General features: G+C 40.8%; 1 protein-coding gene and 1 long non-coding RNA gene across 2 annotated transcripts in view; one reads left to right on the plus strand and one right to left on the minus strand.

The window, feature by feature from the left end:
- The window catches only part of MC3R (melanocortin 3 receptor), a 36,297-nt gene that overhangs the window by 1,835 nt on the left and 17,825 nt on the right, over nucleotides 1-16,637 (minus strand). The window lies entirely within an intron of this gene.
- Nucleotides 889-10,969, plus strand: LOC310882453. Its single transcript, XR_014572976.1, has 3 exons — nucleotides 889-1,072; nucleotides 9,276-9,385; nucleotides 10,866-10,969. It is a non-coding gene; the product is annotated as an uncharacterized lncRNA (long non-coding RNA).

A 16,637-nucleotide genomic window follows, 5' to 3' on the forward strand; every position in this document is an offset into this window, starting at 1 on the left:
TTAAAATAAAAATTTTGATCTGTGAAAAATATAACACAGTTCCTGTATACTATCTGATGAATCCAAATAGTTTATAAACATATTTAGTAGGAAATTTCTTGTTTCATGAACACCTCAGTACATAGAGTTGGCTCTCAGGGACAGGCCATCTTCTTTCTAAAGTAAAACCAGTGGAAAATCATTAAACTTGCTATCCTTTATTCAAATGGGAGAACACTATCCTGCTAGGGTAGCTAAAGCCAAAGGAAGCCAGTCCAGGTATATTCATCTGTGAGAAAGGAATTTGGGGTGAGAAAATCTCCAAACAGGAAAGCAAAGAAAAACCAATTCATCTGCAAATCCTTGAAGAATGTGGCTGTAAGGTTCTGTTTCATTTCAGTTCCCAGGAAAAATGTGGGACCTTGCACTGCAGAACATTGATTAACCAAGCAAAGGGAACTGTGACTTCAACCCAAATCCCTCTAAAAGCTAATCTGACCAAGTGGTGTTTTTTTTTGTGGAAACCTCTGCACAAATATGAATTTCATGTACAAGGCAGATCTTGCTCTTTGCCCACTTACCCTCTTGTCTTGAGAAAAAGGGACATACAGTAAGATGAAAATAGAAGTGAAAACATCCAATTTGCTCGCATTTATGTGACCTGCTGCTGATTTCATGTGCCCATCCGCAGCATGCATGTGGGTGAGCAGATGCTGTCACTGTGGAGTAGCAGAGCCCCCTCTTTCTCATGGAGGAAGCATAGTTTTTTTTCGGGACCTTTGTGCCTTAGTTGATACAACAGGTCAGTGGCATTAATTCTACTCTCCACAAGAGTCCTATCCAGTAAGGTTCTGATGAGATACTTTCTCATTTGGATGGTGTGATGTGCAGTCATTTGGATGTGTGTGATTGAAAATCACATTCAATGTCTCCTGCTAGGTGAGGGATTGATAGCCCCAGCAAAGCAGGAAGATTGTAAAAAACAATCTTCCTGCTTCCTGCTGTGAAAAACACAGAACAGATAAACTACAGGGAATTGCAGCACAGGCAGCCTCCTTGGCACCCACTGATGGGTTTCACCCTGAGGAGGAAGGTAACGCGGTCTTCTTGTCCAAACAGCTCTTGGCCTTTTTGCCCTGTCTCTATGTAATAATGCTGCCATTAAAGATACACACAACTTGCTTCAGAGAAGTCAGAGAAGTGGGTTAGACTTGATGCAGCAATAATTACTGTACCCACTGCTAGTTCCTTGAGATGTGTTTTTACATATCCATTCACAGTTGGGAAAACAGACTTTTTCATTTAAGTCTTTTTTTTTTTTTTAACTTAATTTTTGTACTTGGCAAAGTTTCTATTCCTGAAGAATTTGCAGTTTGTGGAGAAGTTATCATCTTCCACCCTTAGACTGATGTTTACATTGCAGTGAAGTGCAAACTGTTCAGGAACCTGGGGTCTGGCATTGGGAAAATATTTCCACTGGCTACTTAATTTATCATTCAGTGACAATTCCACTTCTTTTATTTATGAATATAACACAGAGAGGGATGCAAAATGGTGCTATTTATTGATGAATTTCTTTGAATGTCTGCTTGTATTATAATGGGTTAAGTGGTATTTTGTGATGTCAAACCGTATGGTGACGGATTTGGAAGCTGAATGTCTGAACTGTTTTGCTGTCTGTGTCAGACCTCCTCAAAGCTGTTTTGCAGCTCTTCTCTCTGATTCCCATGGACACTCAAATTTGCACAGGCTCCTGTAGATTTACTTTTGGATTTGACTCACAAATGAACTGATCATAATTTAGCTACATGAGAATTTAGGAAAAAATAGGCAAGAGACGTGTTTTCTGTTTGTTTTACTAAATGTTCAGCAATTTCAACTTGTTTTCACAAACACAAAAGCCGGTTGTCCTCTTTCCCTTCAGGCTTAAAAGCTCTGTAAATAGTTGATAACATTCTGTTGTTGCAGCCCATGATTTAGATTTTCAAGTGCAGATTTCCTGCCCTTTGCTCCTCACCAGTATTGCTATAAAGCAAATTGTCAGCTTATTTAGACAAAACAAGTAACAGTCAAGGCCAGATACCCTTTTTTCTACCTCTCGCTTCGTAATACCCTAATGAGATTCTGGTCAAACAACTCGGCGCAATGCAATATTCAATCTGCAGCGTACTCAGGAAAGGCTGATACGAATTACTAAACACAGTCATTAGCCCTTATTTGTATGAGGTTATTGGAAATTCTTCCCCCATCTTTCAGCTGGTTATATATTGCTGCTCTAGGACACAGCCTTTCAAAGTGAGTGACACCCAAAATTGTAACTACTTTTAATGACAAAACCTTAAAGAAAAATGGTACTACTTGCATTGATACAAGCATTTAGTAGATGTGAGGAGTTCATAATACATGCTAAAGAGCATTAAAGGTTACAAACCACAGTTGTTAACATCCTCCTGATCTGCTGGTCTTTCTAGCATCCCTAAAAATGAGGAATATTCTTTTAAAGCCTCTAATCCATCACTTATGAAAGAATTATGTCATGTTTTCAGGTGCTGTTTTGTAAAGAGACCACTATAAAAGAGTCATTCTGTATAGGACTGTCAGCTTTGAGACCCTACAAAATAAGGAGCCTGTTCTCGGGCTCTGGGCATGTGATCACCCTGTGACTTGTCATGTTCTTCCTGTGACACTAGAAGAAGACACAGCTGGCACAAGCACCCATCTGTCATGAGTCAACAAGTGTGAACGCAGACATTCTGCCAATATGAGTGAAGTCTTTTAATGTGTCTGGCAGCTGTTGCTTGAGAGCAGGCATTGTAAGAACTTGTTTGGGACCAGAGTCTGATGCAGAAAGACTTCCTTTGGCAAATTATCTGCAACAGCAATGAGGCAGAATGATTCACTGGTAGATGTTTTTCCCTGCCCAGCACATGCTTTACAAAGTTTTGTCAATGGATGGCACTGCTGGCTTTTCACAGCTGGGCTAGTCTGGGGAACCGGCTTCTGCAATGCATTTATGATTCATCGTTCAGTTTAAACCATGAAAAGTTGCTGTCGCAAAGTGGTTATCTCAGTAAGAGTTATGCAGCTAACTCCCCTGGATTGAAGACGGGGCAGATGTGGGCCATTGAGGAGCTCTGTTAGAGAAATGTAGCTGAGTCTCCAGCCAGTTCTCGTGCATCGCTCCCTAGTTCTCATTAGGAAAAGGCTGGCTGTGCCTCTTTCTGTGTCAGTACAGAAAAGAGAGCGAGTTTTTCTTTTTCACTGAGAAGGCCTACGGCACATTTTACTGATAGGAGCTCAACCTGCTTGGGCTCCAGGATAACCAGAAGTCATGTAGCTGTTTTGTATTGTGCTGAGCTAATGAGCTCTGCTGAGAAAAAAGCTGTATTATTTCAGGCCTGATACCATGCTAATGTGGTCATGTGGCTTCTACTAAAACTTGGAGCAGCTGCCAAAAGTGAGCATATCTGCTGGGAATATGGACAGATACCAGCTCAATTGCTGAAGGTTTTCTGCTGCTGCACAAGGTTCTTTCCATGCCCTTCAGATGTGCATCCAGTTGCTAAAATGCACTTTTAATAACCACAGTGTAAAATCTGCTACAGAAGCAAGTCTGGAGGAAGGAGGGCTCAGAAGGTAACCTCAGAGCTAGGAAAAGGAGGAGGAAAGCCATTTTGCTGCATTATTTCCCAGTTTCTTCATTATTGTTATCCTCTGGGATAGTACATGATAATTCACTTATTATTCATGGATTTAACAAGTTTATCTGTTTATTCTGGGCTACTTCTCACTTGATTGAACTAAGGGAAGTTATTCTCAATTACACTGTCATAAAGCCAGAGTTAGTGTCTAAAATGGGAGAGAACAAAGGGGGAATCAGAAAGGAGAGCTGACGGAATTGAAAACAGTAAGAATCTTTGATTTAGTACAAAGTTTACTAAGCATTCAAAGAAAAGAAGAAACAGAAAAAAAAGATAAAATTGGGGTCAGAAGAAAAGCTGCCTGTGATACAGATCTTGTTTCAGCAGCCTGGATGAGCTTTGAAAAACAAGCTGATTCCTAAAGCTCCTAAAGAAACTCAACCTGATAATACTCTTTGTTTAGCTGTATGCAGTTAAATGAAGTTAATAGTGATGCAATTGCATAAAACTGGTGTAAATCAGAGATCTATGCCTTAACTACCAGTCTGCCATAACAGCAGGTTCAGTCCTATGGAAGCCCCAGATGTTCCCATGGAACATCACCTCCCACATACTGACTGCTCACTTGCCTTCTGGAAATACTTTTAAGATAATTAAGAAAAATAATAAATTAGTAGACCATTTTGTTTCTAATTGGGTTCAGAATTTCTGAACCCTTGATAATCTGAGGGTTTTGCTAATAATCAGAAATGATTGGCATCCCACAGGGCTACCTGCTTTGTTCTTGGTTGTTTGTGAAGTGCCCGATTTTTAATGGATGTGCACCACAGATAACCCAAAGAGGGTGATTTAGGGGAAGATGCTCTGCTGCCGAAGTAGAACTGAATTTTGCTGACCTGAAGATAAGATATTTTGTTCTCATCTTTGGGGCTGCAAAATCTAATTTTGCCTGTGTAGTTGAGAAACCTTCAGCTGCCTCTGACAGGACTGCAGGCAGAGGAATGATACTGGAGAACAAGGTCTAACAGGACACTTTGTCTGCTATAAACTTCACTAGGTTAAGCAGTTCTGTTTTGTACTGACTCGTGAAGTAAATAAACATCAGCGTTTATCAATTGCTGATCATGGTCCACGTGAATTTGGCTTTTTCGTACAGCCCTTTGAGTCTGGAGTTGTTGCTGGATAATGCTTGAACCCACAAGCGTTAGGCATGTGGTTGTAAGCACGGTTTCCATGGGAATTGCATTAGAAGCTATTTAAAGAGTGGAAGGGAAATAAACACATCTTTTGGATTTTTTTGATAATGCCAAAATAACTGATGCTAAAAGCTAGTGTGAAGCAGTTCACACACTGCCAAAATGATACACAAAGATGTTTAATTCTCCTTTTGTTAGGCATGAAGTACTTGGGACAGAAAACCACTGTGCAGACAGAAGTTGTATGAGCATTTGTAATTCTGCTCTCTATGCACTCTCTGTGCCCATGAACTGTACTGATGAGCACTGCAGCCTTTCCTCGCTAGTATTTAATATTAGGATTTAATCCTCAATGAACAGAAAAAGCTTGGGCTTAGATCAGAGGGAGCAGAAGCAATTTTGTCCTGAAATACTGCCCCTTCTCCTCCTAATTGTTTTTAAATGAATATGGTAGTGGATATTATCATTTTACTGAAAAACAACAGTTCATTCAAAGGACAGAATTTATTCTATTTGGTTTGTTTTGTCTTTTACCTTCATGTTTAAATTAGTTTTAAATATCTAATAGCATTAACATTATTGTCTTTTTCTTCAGTTATTAACTGAAAATTTGAACAAGTTCTTTTTGCAAAATATGTATAGAAGTCAAAGGGAGGGAGTTTAAAAAAAATACTATCATCAACTTCCTTCTCTTCCCTTCAAAAACAAGGCTCCTGTTCTTGTCACTGGAGTAGGATGTAAAGGAACAACATTTTGTCACATCCGGAAGGGAAAACAAGAGCAGTTTACATTGGTCTGTTCTCTTAATACTGTCCACCAAATCCAAAAGCCTTTTAGAAAATTAATCAGAGTTTATAATTTGCTGTTAGAAGTCTGATTGTTTTTGTGACATCTAGGTTGCCTTATTATCTGTCTTGGATTTGTAGCATGTTGGTGGACTCCTCTTTGTTTTTATTTTAGAGAAGATGGAAGGACGTTAGGTATCAGCCTTGCAACCTATGTAGGGAAATGGCTCGGCTCTGACAAGTTCTGTTTATTTGACTTGCTTTGTGCTGCTCTGTTGTCTTTCTTTAAAAGCAGAGTGTTTAAGTCAGCTGGGACTTTCTAGGCTAACCCAGTTAAGTGTGCTCGGGGGAAAGATGCTTCCACAGCACAGTGGTGCAGGCAGAAGAAGGGCTCAAGCTACTACAGGGAACTGGGACACAAGCAATGGATCTGCACAATCCTGAGAGAGCTGAATGACGGGTGCTGAGGCCCCCCTGTTCAGACAGACATCTGAGTTAGAAAGGGAAGCCTTCATCCTGCAGCAAGAATGGCAGTGCCAAAGGAGTTTCTCTTTCTTTTCTTTATAGTAATATTGCAAAATACATGCAGATCCTTGAAAAGCAAGTTGCTTTGCCTGCACTGCAGGCCTGGATGTTGAGTTTAGTAAACGGCAGAACAGGAATCAGGGTCCACAGCATTTGGCGTGAAATAAAACTTCCTGAGCTCCTTTTCATAAGAAAAATACAATCATTTTAATTTTCAATTCAGATCAAACTGCTACTTTTATTTTCCATTTCATCTGGCAGCTGAGCTAAATGCAGGCTTGCACAGCCCCGCTCCATGCTTCTCGGCGGTTACCTCCTGGAGGACGGATGTTTCCCAGGTACCTGTTAGAAATGGAGAGCTACCTGAGGCACAGCCTGGGAAGGGGGGTGGTCTCCAGAACGACCCTGTCAGCCCCTCCATCTGGTCACTGGGTCTGAGGCCAGGAGAGAAGGTGACACTACCTGCCCCGCAGTAATTTTGGGAACATAAGAACAGAAACGGTCTTTGGGCTCTACAGGATGGCCATGTATTTCTGATCTTGTCTCAGAAGGAGGTATCCTGAGACAAGGTTCCGGCCAATAGTCCTGTCCTTTGCCATGTGAACCTCTCAGACTATTTCCTTATTTTTTTGCTATCAGAATAAAGTCAGGAAGTTAGGAGGAAAACCAGATAAACACTTTGGTCTTTTTTTGCAGCTCCGAGGAGATGGCATATCCTCAGAGTAATAAATCAGGGCATTCAGCACTCACAAATGCCCTAGAATAATAAACCAGCTTGCAAAGCGATAACGAACAAAACCAGCCTGTGCAGTGCCTCTGAGTAACTCCGCGTTTACAGCAGGTAACCATGAGGTGCAAGGCAGAGAAAGAAGGGGATGGGAACAGGGGGCAGAATTGATTCAAGAACCAGAATCTCATTACCGGCTGCCAGGGAAGAGTGGTTAACAGCGAATATAAATGATGAATTCAACAAGATCTGCAAAATGCCTTGTGAGTGTCATTTTGAATCAGGTCGCTGTTGCTCAGTGCTGGAATACCATCATCAGTGCTGAATATGATAAAAACTAATAGCAGCTAGGAATGTTAATTAAGAACTGGGTCAGCTGTCTTTTACAATTAGTGACAGTGTTACCCTGCTGTGATACCTAACTAGACTTTCTCACACATCATTGTCACACATTAATTTTTCAGAGTGTATGGACACCAGATCAATAATTTATCTAATACATTTTCTGAGCCACCTATAAGCAACTTTACACATGTGAGATTGGAAAGAAGTAGTCTTGACTTTATGATAACCCATTCTCTTAGAGCAATTTCCCTTGGAACAGGATCTTCACACTAGGTGCCAGAGGATGCATTTCCAGGACAGGCTCTGCAGAGGTGCAGCTTTGGCTGTGCCTGGCTTCCACGCTTCCAGCCCCGCAGGCAGCATCTCCTGCGTGCTCGTTTGAACGGCTCTGAACAGATCACCACCATCTGGAATGGTGGAACTGCAACAGGGAAAATTCACTCATTTCAGAAACTTTCCCGTTTAGTGTGGAGCAGATATAAAAAAGTGATGGTGGTAGCACATGCCAGCATTTGCCTCAGTACAGGTTGCCAAACAGTGCAATTAGGGCCTGACCTTGTGGCAAACCGAGCATATGCTGCAAGAAACGTGTAAAACATCCTTGGGACTTTTCAAGTCTTTATATAGAGGAATGAGGAGATAATCAGTTAACAGAATGTACTTTAGTGGACAATTCCAATCAAATTGAAATTCTAAGCTGTATATTCATGCTTGGCAATTCTTTTAAATGATGTAAAATGCTAGGTAGAAAAATGGTTTCCATCTAGGTTAACAATACCTGCTGTTGCATAAGCCACTGGAGCTAAAAAAAAAAATGCTTAAAAATTACTTCCAGAAATCTTCTAAATGGGACTGAAGATAAAAATTGGAATAATTTCCTCTGGAACCTATATTATGTGGAGCATTTCTGAAGCAGCAACCGTATGTGGTCACAAATTAGGACCCATATTGTAGGCTTGTATTTTTGTAGTTAGAAAAGCTCCAAATGAAGGAAGGAACCTTTGCTATTAGGAAAACTGCTTGATGATAATTGAGAAAACAACCTTGTCCAACTTGCTCTTTCCTGCTGTTGGCTACCAGGTGCCAGCTTTATGTTTTTCTTCTGTAGTTGGAACATTTGTATATTAGTAGGGCATGATAATGTCCTTCAGAGAAAATGTTTGGCTTGCTGGGAATTTGTTGAAGATCACAGACCAGACCCAAATATTTTTCTCTTCTAAAATGTAGTTGTTCATTTAATAAATATTACTGAATTTGTAGCATTACCATCCCCATATCTGCCTTAATATGAAAGGACTTAAAGGTTGCACATTTCCATGTTCAAAGGTTAAGGCAACTTTAAAAGAAAACCTGATGAATAGTCTGTAATGAATGCTGGGGTTTGTGCGTGTGAGTATGACTATGGGAAAAAGTCTGATTAGCAGATTTGTCCCCTTCTAATTCCAAAGGGATTCAGAATTATTTGCTTTCTTTCATAAGCCATACAGTAAGATTACTGTGTGCTCTCAGGTAGATTTTTTGTTGTACCCCAGAGTTTCTGTTTTATCAGTTGTATGCTGAATAAAATGACACGGACCATCTTTTGATGTTCATTGGAACTTCAGTTTTGTAAAATCTCTTGGTATTTAAAATTCAATAAAGCATGAAACTGAGAAAGCTAGTAGCCTGAGCGCTGAACATAGTTAGGAAAATCTGTGGACCAGTACAACAGCTTTAATTGGAAATCACTACACTTTATGTGGCTTGGGACCTTGACATTTATATTCAAGGATTTATTACTAATAAGATTTTTGCTGCTTTCCCTTTTGGCTTTAAATAAAAATGCTTTATTTAATGCATTTGTCAGCTTTTCCATCCTATCAGAAACCAGACAGCCACTCATTTAATAATGGAATAAGTAAGGTGAAAAAGTGGTTTATGTATTGATATTCTATGCACCCAAAATATCTTGAGGGAGGAAACAAGTGTCTGATCCTGCAACTCTTCACAGCAAAGCTCATATTAAGTCCCAGGTTTTCCATGAAGATGTCATAGTCTTGCAGACTAGTAATGAATAAATCATCTCTTCCTCTTACAGAGCTGACGTTAGTGGATGAAAAGTTTCATGTCTCACTTGATATACCTGCATGAGAATGTAGCCTGGAAAGTAAAACTACTTCTATTTCCTTGCTTTGCATATTGCTGAAGGTAATTTTTATCATCACAATTATTTTTGTATTTGTAAAAGTATATGTTTATGAGAAACATCTGTTTTTGGAAAAACCAGTGATGACTGTAATATGATTTTTTCCATTAACTTGACATCTATCTTTTACATATTCTGGATCTAAATCACCCACAATCTGAAGTTAAATATTGCTGATGAATGCTTTGTATCACTTGCAGATCATTTGTTTCTTTGTCTGTAGTACTTGCATTGATGACAACTTGCAGTAGCTCTCAAAGTGTGCCTACCCCTCTACCAAAGTAACATAAGCAGAATACTCTTCTTACTTTACATATTTGCTTTTTTTTTTTCCAAGTAGACATAAAAGAACAGACAAGTGGGCCATAACTGTCAAATGATGACTCCCTGCCTCCTCCACATCCATTTTTTTGTACCTTTCTTCCATTTTGTATTCTACCTGTACTTTTGTACCCTGTGATGACAAAACTGATCCCAGCATGTTGCTAGCTTTGGAAAAGCGCTTAACAATTACTTGCGTGACTGACTTGAGAGAAAGTTATGCCACTGAGTCCTTGATTACCAGCCCATCGGCACAGCACAAGAGCCTCTTGATGCTGGAGGACACTGAGGTTCTGTGCCTAGACACAGCAGGGAAGAATCAGAAGAGGTTTTGAAGAGGGGCTCTTCCTATGAAGAGAGACCAGTCCACGGCCATGGAGAGAGAGAGCAGGAAGGAACTTCGCTGGGCTTTAAATGATTACTGTTCCTTTGATTCAAGGGGTGAAGGTACCAAATGAGAGAAGGAGAAAAGGAACCCACTGACCCTGACCCCTCAGCAGGGTTTTTTTTTTTCTTTTCTTAATTATCTGCGTTTAAAAACAAAACAACAACAAAAACCACACAACAAAACTCCCTCTGCTTAAGCACTCACCTTCGTGTCGTTACACCTTCCTAGAGCTGAGATTAACCATGCATGGTGGGTCTGGGAGTTTGGAGGGCTGAACCGCACAAACATTCAGACAGGAACCTGCTTAAAATAGTGCACCCGAGGGACTGGAAACCATGTCCAGGCTCTGCCCAGGACACACCAGGGCTGTAGGCAGCATCCGGAGACTATCCAAAGAGAACTGAGCCAAGTGGTAACAGGAGTGGGTGAAGGGGATGAAAAACAGCTGCTAAATGATTCCGTGATGCACAAGGCACTGGGCATCACCTCGTTTCAGTCATACAAACAACTCTGCAATCCTCTGATACAATCTATTGCCATATAATGGCATAGCGAGTTGGGCAGCAAGACTAAGTTAGTACCTTAACGTAGGGGTCTGCAAGTGACACGAATCGTTTACGTTGTGTTTCCCTCTGTCAATCTGCAAGGCAGCCAGATAAGCAACATGCGGTAATAATGGTGTAACTGTTCTCTGGAAAATCTTTAATGCTGGAAAGAAAGAGCCCCTTTCCCGAACTGCAGCCAGATACGGCCGTCGCTCTCTTCTCTTCCAGCAGGTGGAGAAGCTCACCAGTGCGACTGAGAAGAGAGAGGATGCTAAGCCAGATGCGCAAACCAAGACGTTCCAGTTCGAGAAACCCTTTGTTTTACTGTGAGCACAAACACATGCCTATTTTTTTTCCCTTAAAAAACAGAATTGAGTTTCAAATATAACGTTATTTTCTAAGGGAGGAAGATGACATTCACATCCAAAGCAAATACAATTTCACAGCCCCCTCCCATAGTAATACTGCTTATTACCAACACTTAATAGCCTTAATTAACTGTAGGGTAGGTTTTACTACCACGCCTTACAGTAGTTCGGCTGGGTATTTTAAGGATTAAGTGAAGTGAAGGACTGAGTGATAGATGAAGCAAATGATCCATGAGAATTTCTTCTTTTGAGGTATATTTCTGCATTTTGATATAGATTGGCTCAAACTTCAAAAGCTTTGGTCTGGGAAACTGGATCTTAAACCTACTCACAGACTTTCTGAGTGTTCCCTGTCTCCTGAAGGTCTAAATTCCCTCGGCATCTATCAGCACTCTTGTCTAAATATCGCCTTCTGCGCAAATCTTGAGAACTGAGGGTGTGATAGTTAGAGCATGATAGTTTTAGGCTGTATCAAGACGAACTCTGTACTTGCAATCTATTAGAATGTTTGATGTTTCTGACCCCAAATCAAAGCTATTTTCTGAAACATTACCATGGTGATGCACAACGCAGTGCATTATCATTGCTCTTGCTTTATTGAAATGCTTTGGGGCTGAATAAAAAGATCTATATGAAATGCTAGTACATTATGTTGGAGACTGATTTACAAGGCTATGTAAATAACATAGTTATGGATTTAATGAATTATCTAAAATTATATAAAGAAAAGTTACCAGAAAATTAAAAATACCTAAGTATATAGCGTTGCAAAAATACACACATTGGTGTGTAAGTACAGCCAGCTTCTCCTACCAGAGCACTGAAAGAAGAAATGTTTGCTAGCAAATTGAGTAATTGTTTCTGAAAATTGTCAGCTATCTAGTTTCTAGGTAAGTGTTCCATATTACCTATTCCTAAGAAACATCTTCGGATTCATAGAGTGCTTACTATTGTGAAGCTAATAGATATGTTTTTGATGAATACATTTTTCTGTTTGAATTGTGAAAGCAGTAACCTTTAGTCGTACACAGACAAGATCATTTCAATTCTAGGCTGAGTCCAGCAAAACTGATTAATTCAGAATCTGATGTGCACATCGGCTTAATTTTTTTTTCCATTCTCATGAGTCTTATGTGATGATCAGACTGTGAAAATATTTTATGTATATTTATCTTAGATCTGATGAACATCTGTTCTCCTCTGTTTTTTAAAAATATGCTGGATTCCTTTTATTGCTTTTTACAGCACACTTTGTAAACGTCATATCCTGTAGATCCAATCCCATCTTCTCTGAAAAGAGTAAGACCTGCAACAGGTGTGTTGTGGTTTAACCTGGCAGGCAGCTAAGCACCACACAGACGGTCACATACTCCCCTCAGTTGGGATGGGAGAGGGAATCAGACTCCACTCGGGGCAACTGAGGGCCAAACCCATTCATTTTTCCTAGGTTAGACAAGAGTCCTAAAGCTCTGTGGCTGAGGTGTGCCAGAGCGGAGTGGTCTTGCTTGATTCTGTTTGCTCTGATTTAGGCTGGTAAAAGTGCAGTCACTGCCGTATATTTTACCTTGCATATCATTAATTTTAACATATTTTGCCGTTTCCTCTCATCGTTCATTAATGAGAATAGAATCATTATATTTGCATAAATCAATGACTAAGCACTTGTGTTAGCTAGATTGTTAGAAACATGAGTGTTATTTGAAAGTAGGTCTAATTATACACTGCTTCACATATTGGGTGTTATTTCTGTCTGAACTGTAATGTGGCTAAATTATTATTTTGATTAAGCTGATGAGTTCATTCTCATTTATCTCCCTTTATCTACTTCATTCTGATTAATCTCATTCAGGAAAAAAAAATAAATATGCAAAGCTGTCCCACTGTGAGAAACGTCCCACTAAGGTTCAAGTGATACAGTGCTATTCTTCATGAGGGCAAAATTGTTGGAAACTGGGAGGAGGAAGGGAACGGGACAGGATATTTTATGTCAGGATGTTTTAAGTCATCGGACTGGACTTCCAGAAGCAATTTGGGAATTACTTGAGAAGTCTAAGTTAATGTAAATCAGTTCAGTTTTGCATTCAGAAGCCCAATAAATGGGTTGAACTAGCAGGCTTTAGCTTGCTCGTGCTAACAATTGCCCTGATTAGCTGCATCTTCTGGCAGGTTCTTAGCAAGACTGGATTTTTTTTTCCCCCCAAAGGATTTTTATTTTCCATTATATGTTTCATTTCCTGAGACTGATGTTCTGCTAGTAACTGCTGCCTCTCCTAAAGGAGGCACCTGACGTATTTACTAGGCATCGCCTAAATAATGGGAAAGATTGCACAAGTTCTTTCAGAATCAACTATAGCTCTCAGGGGCAGAGTCTTGCCACAGAAACAGCAGGGCTGACAAGGTGCTCCAGCTAGTTCTTGTCCTCTCCCGTCACAAGAACAAGGGCTTCGTGTGGCAGGCAGGGAGCAGTGGATGAAGCTGAGTGCCAGAAGCCTGACGCGGTGTGTTTGTCTTGTCTGAGGAAGTGACTCAGCTCTTCATTTCCAGCTCTATCTATAAGGCTCATTAACAATTTGTCTGCTAAGTAATAATAAAAACGGACGCACAACAATCAAAGAAAAGTTTAGGAAGCATGGGAATTGTGGCTGAGCATTAGAGCTCACTTTTGCCACTTGTGTACCTAGTCACCTCCCCGTGCTGCACACCCCCTGGTAGGCTGCGGTACGATAACCATGCTCATTAGCTAAAGCTCTGCACACAGCTCTTGTGTGGAGCGGCTCCTTGGGCCACGCAGACCTTCCTGGGCTATGTCTGGGGGCAGGTTAGCAGAGGTGGTGCTGGGTGGTTTGCCTGTGATACGGCTGTAGAATAATGGGCAGTGGCTCTGCTTTGTAACACCAACACAATGTCTCAAACGTTATTAATTGCTTCTGAGCTTTGCCAAAGCCCCCCCCCCCCCCCTTTTTTTTCTTTCCCCTGGCTGTGTTGTCCAGAATATACACACTAGCAACATACGACAGAAAAGTAGCACAGCTATGCTGACTAGCCCTTCCACACTCCATGTCTGACCTTTGCACTACCAACAGAAAAAAAAAAAAAAAGAAAAGAAAAAGAGGGGAAACGTGTTTAGCAATTAACTTCTCTGTTCTGGGTGAACTGCTAGATTAAAGGTTAACTGCCAGCAACAATAACGGGTTAAATAAACCAATAAACATGGAAACACTGCATTGCACCTATGTGAAACAAACCAAACCCAAACCAAACCTTCAGATAAGCAAAGTGGTTTTTGTTTTTGGCTGGATATCCCTAGCTCCATCCTGCTCCCAGTGTTGTCAGTGGTTAGTTGTAGCCAGGTACTCTGTGCTTGGAGGCTTTCTATTCCCACAGGAAGACCTGTGCCTACAGCATGGGGGTTACACCATTCTCCAGCCAGTGTTTTCTGGCTTCCTCCTTGCTTGAATGCAAGCTGTGTGCTAGCTCCAGCTCCCCGTCCCTTTGCAGTCTGTATTCAAGACAGAATAATTTAATTAAGGATGCTCTGTGGGGAAAAATGTTGAAAAGAGAAGGCTGCGGCAGCCAGGGGACAGCACATAAAAGCAGAGCATCAGATGCAGCTAAATGATCAATTCTGTTGCAAAAAGAATAACAAACACTGTGGAAAGCTGGCAAAGTGGTAGTTTGTACAAAAGTACATGGGTGCTATGTTGTGCTCACAATTAAGACAACGTGCATTTCCTTCTGAGCTGTTGCTGCAGACAGTGTGTTGTATCTTTGCCTATTGCTTCATTTTTCTAACTGGGCTATGACACTTATGAAAGTCATTTTTGCCTTACTAGTAATGCAAAATATTTAAATGGTATTTAGCATTGCTTTAGAGGCTGTGCTGTAACTTTTTTTGCTCTTACAGGACTGGTTAGCCTCAGTAAGAGAAGGATGGTCTGATCATTTCTATATGAGTCTAGAAACTGAAGTGCTCCTGTTGAAGGATCGATACTCCTGTTTAGGGACCTAATTTTCCTACATGTTGTACGAGGACTTTTGTTATCTTGCCAGCAGTGGTCAGGATCCTGGGTGCAGAGCCACGTCAAAGGAAACTTCAGGTAGAAATGCCCAGAAGATGTGCACATATGTTCCACTTCAACATGTATTAATGCTTTTTCTTAAGGCTTTTATCTGTGTGTGTGGCACAGAGTAGTGGGACTGAGGATTAACAAGTCACCACTTTATTGCATCGCTTCTCTAGTAAAGCTTCCTCATCTTCAGGGATGAGGCTTTCAGAGGGAGAAATGCCCTTGGTTTCAAATAAAGACAGAAAATCAAAGATCCACATTCTTCTCCCTACGCTTGATAGCATCAGGGTGAATATCATTGCAACGGTGCTGGTGGCAAGAAACCTACCTCAGAGCTTCCCCATTGCAATAGGAGTTTTGAGAGTATTGTAGTGCTTAAACTACTGTAAAAGTGTACATGCTGCTTCCAGAGCTGGCTTAAAAAACTATAAATCCAAACACATTCTAATGTTAATTGCACTGAACTACATACTCGGCTAATTGCAAAGCTTTTAGCTGTGTAGTTGTCCATGCACTCCCTGCTTCCCTGCCTAGGAGTCCCAAATTACATATAATGGAAAAAATTAAATGGTTACTGCAAGTGGCTTAGATTGTAGTCTGCCATAACATCTCCTACGTCAGCTGCACAGGAAACAAAAAATGTTATTGTCTGGAACGTTTCCATTCATCTAAAAGATATCAGGAAGGCCTACCACTTGACTTTTACATGAAAAATTACTTCTCTTTGGATGCTATGAAATAGAAAAAAGGTTTTTTTCTTAGAATGCTTTTGTGATTTTGAAAGACCTTGAAAAGCTATACTTTGCGTAGATTAGCGAGTAAAAGGCAGCAAAGTAACGGGGATTCCTCAGTTTTGGTGGCTAACTTTTTAACTGTTTTGCAATACAGTGTAGTGTAGTGTGATATAGTATAGTATAGTATCACTTTATGGTGCGGGGTCTTGTACCGGAGGAGAACAAGGACAAGGCTTCCGCCTTGCTCCCGGTCTCTGTCCTCAAAGGAGGGGACTCACATAAGTGACAAGGCCACAAGGTGATTTCTTGTTGAGGGAAGGCTTCTGTCAACGTGAGCGAAGCTGAACGTTTTTCACATCAATAGGAAGCCTCTAACCATCTCTCCTTTTCTTTGGTGCCCAGACTGCTTAGACACAGCCAGCTGAATTGCTCTGGGCGCGCTCCGAAGCCCCACCAAAAGGAGCCCTGGCACACTACGAACAGGGTCACCTGGAGCTGGCCAGGCTGCAACTTCTTCAGTAGGTTTCTCTTGCACTTTCCACTCTCTTCTTCTTGTTGTGGAGAGCAATTACTTGTGTTGTGCAACAGAACTCAATGGCTGTAAATATTTACCCATCTGTAGTTTTTCCATGATTAGTGAAGGAGTGCTTGATTTGAAGCTTGAATGGAGAATTTTGCTTTCACCACAGTGAAAAACAATCTGCACAAATGATTTTCATTGCTTGTTTCTGTTTCCTACATGCTGGTAACGAGCTGTGCAATCTGGCACCAGGTGGACACTCCAAACCAAGTTTTTTCTGGGACTGCAGCAACCAGAAATGTTTGCTAGTG

This window comes from Anser anser (assembly GCF_964211835.1).
Source record: "Anser anser genome assembly, chromosome: 16".
In the NCBI taxonomy this organism is placed as follows: Eukaryota; Metazoa; Chordata; class Aves; order Anseriformes; family Anatidae; genus Anser; species Anser anser.